The 6,119-nt window shown below is 34.6% G+C and overlaps 1 non-coding gene across 1 annotated transcript; it reads left to right on the plus strand.

Annotated features, from left to right (window-relative positions):
- The first annotated feature begins 5,340 nt into the window (after window positions 1-5,340).
- Window positions 5,341-5,409, plus strand: Trnaa-ugc (transfer RNA alanine (anticodon UGC)). Its single transcript has one exon. It is a non-coding gene; the product is annotated as a tRNA-Ala (tRNA).
- The last annotated feature ends 710 nt before the right edge of the window (window positions 5,410-6,119 follow it).

Genomic DNA, 6,119 nt, shown 5'->3' on the forward strand with positions numbered 1-6,119 from the left:
ACCAGTTTTTACAGCACCATTTTTTGAAGATGGTATCTTTTCTCCAGTGTATGCTTTGACCCTTCATCAATGGTCAGATGTCTATCACTTCATCTAAGACATTTTCAGGAATAGAAAAACAAATACTATTTCATTTCAAAACTACCAAAAATTACACATGTAAGGTACCCAATAAATTCTACTTGATTTACTATTATGTATATATTTTAGATATGAGACCTTTGTCTGATGCATAGCTAGTAAAGGTCCTCTTCCATTCGGTGGGCTTTCAAGGTATCTTGTTAGCTATATCCTTTGCCAAGGAAAAAACTATTCAGTTTGATGCAGTTCAATTTATGCAGTCTTTCTTTGATTTGTTTTGATTCTAAATCTTTACTCAGGAAGTAAAGAATCTCTAGGGTTCTTTAAATACAGAATAATGTCATCTACAAAAAGGGACAGCATTACTTCTTCTATTTGGATCCCCTTTATGTTTTTCTCTAGTCTTATTGATCTTGCTAGGAATTCCAGTACTGTATTGAAGAGGAGTGGAGAGAGAGAGAGAGAGATATCTTTGTCTGATTCCTGATTTTATAGGTAAAATGCTGCCAATATGTTTATCATATATAGACTTTTTTTGGGGGGGGGAGGGTCCGGTAGTGGGGCCTGAACTCTGGGTCTGGGCACTGTCCCTCAGCTCTTCAGCTCAAAGCTAGCGCTCTATCACTTGAGCCACAGCAACAATTCCGGCTTTTTTCTTTTTGCTTATGAGGTGCTGAGGAATTGAACCCAGGCCTCATGCATGCAAGGCAAGCACTCATCACTGGGCCACCTTCCCATCCCCGTATATAGACTTTATTATATTGAGGAATGTTCCATGGACTCCCACCTTTACTAGAGTTTTTATCATAAAGTGCTATTGAATCTTATCAAAGGACTAGAGATTTAAAGAGAGGAAGAAGTAAGAAGCGCCAATAGACACATGAAGAAATGTTCAACATCTCTGGCCAATGTAAATCAAACCAAAGTTTAGATTCCACTTCACCCCAGTTAGAATGGCCATTATCAAGCAAACTAACAATAAGAAGTGTTGGCAGGGATGTGACCAAAAGGGAACTATGTTACACTGATATTAGGAATGTAAAATTATTCAACCACTCTGGAAAGCAGCATGGAGATTCCTCAAAAGACTAAACATAGAACTCCCCTATGATCCAGCAATCCCACTCCTGGGCACTTATACAAATGACCAAAAACCAACCCACACTAAAGCTACCAGGACAACTATGTTCATTGCAGCATTGTTTATCATAGCCAAGAAATTGAATCAACCCAAATGCCCTTCAGTGGACAAAAGTATCAAAAAAGTGTGTTATATATACACAATGGAATTCTATGTTTCCATCAAAATATATGACTACCCCATTTGTAAGTAAATGGAAAGAATTGGAAAAATTATATTAAGTGAAGTAAGCCAGACCCAAAGAAGCAGACAGCATGGTTTCCTTCATTTGTAAAAATTAGAATGTACCTATAAATCTACAAGTAAACTCAATAGATATTAAAGGACAAAAAATTACACTTGGACATTCACTTAAACATTCACTCAGTGATAGCAAAGTAGGATATTCTTAGGAGATCATCAAAAGGGCTAAATAGCTGTGGGTATATTATCCTATACTATGGTGCTTATAGAAAGGAACTCCAAGAAATGGAAGCATGAGGGTTTTGTGAAATTATACTGTTAGTTGTTGTTTCCTTCTTCTTCCTCCTCCTCCTCCTCCTCCCTCCTCCTCCTCCTCCTCCCTCCTCCTCCTCCTCCTCCTCCTCCTCCTCCTCCTCCTCCTCCTCCTCCTCCTCCTCCTCTTCCTCTTCTTTCTCTTCCTCTTCTTCTTCTTCTTCTTCTTCTTCTTCTTCTTCTTCTTCTTCTTCTTCTTCTTCTTCTTCTTCTTCTTCTTCTTCTTCTTCTTCTTCTTCTTCTTCTTCTTCTTCTTCTTCTTCTTCTTCTTCTTCTTCTTCTTCTTCTTCTTCTTCTTCTTCTTCTTCTTCTTCTTCTTCTTCTTTTCCTTTTGTCACTATTTTTCTTTTAATCTCTGTACCCCTTAAGTTTATCTGATTTGGGAGGGGAAGGGAAATCACTGAAATATTGGCAGGATGGGTGAACCAATTCAGTAATGATACTCACTAGATATTATATTGTAAATCTATACAACTAGGGGGAGAGGCATCAAGAGGGGAAATACTGTGAGAAAATAGGTGTGTGTGAGAGAGACACTTTCAAAGAAAAATATACTCAATTCTATAATCCCTCTGTATATCACCTATAAAATAAAAATGTTTAAAATGATGTCTTATCAAGCTAGCTCTTTAAATACTGGTCTGTTCAATTTGAAATCATATTTACTGATTTCAAAATTATCTATTTTATTCATCTCCAGAAGCAGAAAGTATACATTTTATTTTATAATGCATATGACTTGAACAGAGACTAGAAGAAAATGAAATGCTCAGAGTATATATGAATTATAAAGTGAATTTTAGTATAGATTGAAGCACTTACCTAATATTAAAGAAAAATATAAATGATAAGTTTTTTTAAGTATTTAGATATGAGTATCATATTTCTGCTACTTCTTTCCCCCATTTCTATGCTTTAGTGTTAAGGCCTTTCACAGCAGGAGTTTTACACTTTTTTTTATTCACTCTAGGTGGTCATAAAGTAAAGGTTTTGGAGAAAAGTAGTTGGCTCTGAATGTTTGGGAGCCATTCTGGGAATTTTCACCCTGGAGGTTATTATACTAAAAGTCTTGGAGAGTCATTTTCGTGTCAACTGTTATATTCTACAGTGCTTTTCTGTGCCGGTTCACTTTGTTCTCTAAGTACCATCAATTCTAAAAGAATTCATTATAAGTAGATGGAATTCATGTCATTTAAATATCTGCTGACAGTCAACGAAATCCTATTCCCTTATATCATTTTCTTATTTAATACATGCTAAAATTTCTTTGAGCTTCCTGGGGAAACGTGGTTTCAAAATGTTATCTTAGTCTTTGCTGCTGAATGTTTCTTTCTCTCTAAATTTATATATGTATATTTGTTTTGCATTTTTTATTATCTTTAAGTAGTGTACAAAGCAGTTGTCATCTAACACAGCAGTTTATTAATGTAATATGTCTTGATAATGTCACCCATTTCAACAATCTCACCTATTCACCCCTACCTCACTCTTCTTAAAATTTTAGGATATGCATTAAATTCTTTTTTTAATATTTTGTATTGTAAAAGTAGTGTTCAGATGGGTTACAGTTACATGAGTAAGGTAATGAATACATTTCCTATCAAGCATTGTTACGTCCTCCTTTGTTTTCCCCTACCATCCCTTCCTCCCTCTACTCCCCAACTCTCCCCCTTCCCCCTCAAGTTGTAAAGTTCATTTTCAACATAGTGTATCGTACATCTCATTCTTACAATAGATCAACCTGTATGCTTTTTTTCAGCATTTCGTTATTTCCCTTCCCCTCCTCAAATTAGAAAAATGTATATACAAGGTGCAGGGCACTGACATCAAATACAGTGAAAACAGCGGTTATACTGTGGGGGAAGAACATACAAGAGAAACAAAAAAAGTCACACACAGAACATTTTAGATACATTAAAAACAATAGCAAGAAAGAAAAAACAAGTTGTGTCCCTATCTTGGGGTACATTAAATTCTTGACCCCTGGTATCTAGGAGTTTATATAAATATGAATTCAAAACAAGAAGCAAATCATGTAGTAATAACCATTTTCAAATGGAAAGCATTCCTATTTTAGTCAGTTTATTTGTACAAACAGTATTAGTATAACAAAACAAAATATAAAATTATACAGGTGATACCACCATGTTCCTCTTAAAAACAATAGATTGTTTTCACTAAGAATCATTCATATACCTGGCTTATATTGTATAAACATGGCTTTTATTATACAATCATCCTGATTCCTCAATGTGCTGAGTTTGAAGATATATATACTTCCATAAAGATATCCTTCATATTGCATCTAAATCTAAAACAAGCTTCTTTACTTTGACTAGAAAATTGAATAATTTAACTGTTTCACAAACTATCTCTCTGCAAATTTTAAAGGAAGGTATTCCTTGTAATGTCAAGTGGGTGTGTGAAAATAAATTGATCCCTTTTCGGCATGCCAATATCACTGACAGATTAACCATAAAGAGATTGAGGTTATCTTTTAGAAAAATCCAGGCTTAAATTGGTACATGCAAACCCTGTAAATAACCCTCCAAATAATTTTGCAGCTGTCACCCTTTCTGTTTACCAATTTTTCAAATTTTGAGAAGCCCAAAGACTAAGGACTCTTATCTTTAAATCTAATATTTTAGTGATTTAAAGTTCTCAGAAAAAATAAAACACTACAATTATCCATGGGCACATTATATATATATATATATATATATATATATATATATATACATACATACATACATATATACATATATAAATATTTATTTATTTATTTATTTAGTCAGTAGTGAGGCTTGAACTCTGAATCTGAGCACTGTCCCTCAGCTTTTCAGCTCAAAGCAAGCATTCTACCACTCGAGCCACAGTGCCACTTCTGGTTTTCTGGTGGTTTACTGGAGATCAGTCTCACAGACTTTCCTGCTCAGGCTGGCTCTGAACTGTGATCCTCACATCTCAGGCTCTGGAGTAGCTAGGATTACAAGTATGAGCCACCAGTGCCCATCTGCATAATATATATATTTGCTATTCAAAACAAGATTTGAATAGCAGGTATAATTTGCATACAAAAATTTTCTATTGTTTTGATATGCTTCAAAATTAATGTGATAGAAATATAATCCCCCAAATTCCATGTTTATGGTTATGAAGTTGAGATTGGGAAGTTATTTGATCATAAAGCATGCTGTTTACTTTTCCAAGTTTACTAACAAATTATTCAGTTCTATCTTAAAAGTTGTATTTTCAGAAAGATGAAAAACATCCTTTATTACACATTACTATGCTTGTGATCCTGAAACGATTACGTTTTCCCATTAGTCATATTATTTTATTAATTTTATTTCTATTTTGGATTTATGTAGAATTTTTTATTATTTTCCAATTCTATGCATATACTAAAGAATTTCCATTTCTTTTTCCCTTTGTCTTCCTCTTTCCTATCCTTTTCAACATAGTGTATCGTACATCTCATTCTTACAATAGATCAACCTGTATGCTTTTTTCAGCATTTCGTTATTTCCCTTCCCCTCCCCAAATTAGAAAAATGTATATACAAGATGCAGGGCACTGACATCAAATACAGTGAAAACACTTTGTTCCTTCCCGGGCTGGGAAGGTGGCTCAGTGGTAGAGCATTTGCCTTGCATGCATGAGGCCCTGGGTTCAATTCCCAGCATCACATAAGCAAAAAGAAAGAAGCCGGAAGTGGTGCTGTGGCTCAAGTGGTAGAGTGCTAGCCTTTAGCTGAAGAGCTGAAGGACAGTGCCCAGGACCAGAGTTCAGGCCCCCACGACTGGACCACCCCCCCCAAAATGTGTCCACACTTCCTTCCTTCATCACTTCTTCTGTCTCCCTTCCTCTCTCCCTTCCTTCCTTCCTTTCTTTAGTTTTTCTCTCCTTCTCTCTCCTCTTTTCCTTTGGTACTGCAATTTAATCCAAGAAATAATACAAATAGTTTATCTACCTTTTTAAGACTCCTATTTTTTAACCTTTTTATGTTTACTGTGTCCTATAAAATAAGTATTTTGTACTTATTTTTATTTAAAAATTGTTCACTGCTAATTTCTCTGCAGGCATGAACTACTACATCTCTCCTTCTGAAAAGGAGATTGCTTTGATTTTACATACTGATTTAAATATGCATGCACCTAATCACTACCATATTGTTTTCCTATTTGATGATAGCTAAATATATTTCTAGAATCATATAGAAGAGAGAATCTCTTATTTGCCAAAGTAATTTCTTTGAAGTGGGTTGGATATGAAATTATTTGTCTAAAGTAAAATACTTGAAAATTTAAACATGAAGGAAATATTGAAAAGTTTGAGTTCAACTACAAAAATGATTTGATTGTTCTACTTCACATATACCATTGGAGCCAGATGTTTATTT

Source organism: Dipodomys merriami, unplaced genomic scaffold (assembly GCF_024711535.1).
Source record: "Dipodomys merriami isolate MVZ:Mamm:240054 unplaced genomic scaffold, mDipMer1.0.p SCAF_6, whole genome shotgun sequence".
In the NCBI taxonomy this organism is placed as follows: Eukaryota; Metazoa; Chordata; class Mammalia; order Rodentia; family Heteromyidae; genus Dipodomys; species Dipodomys merriami.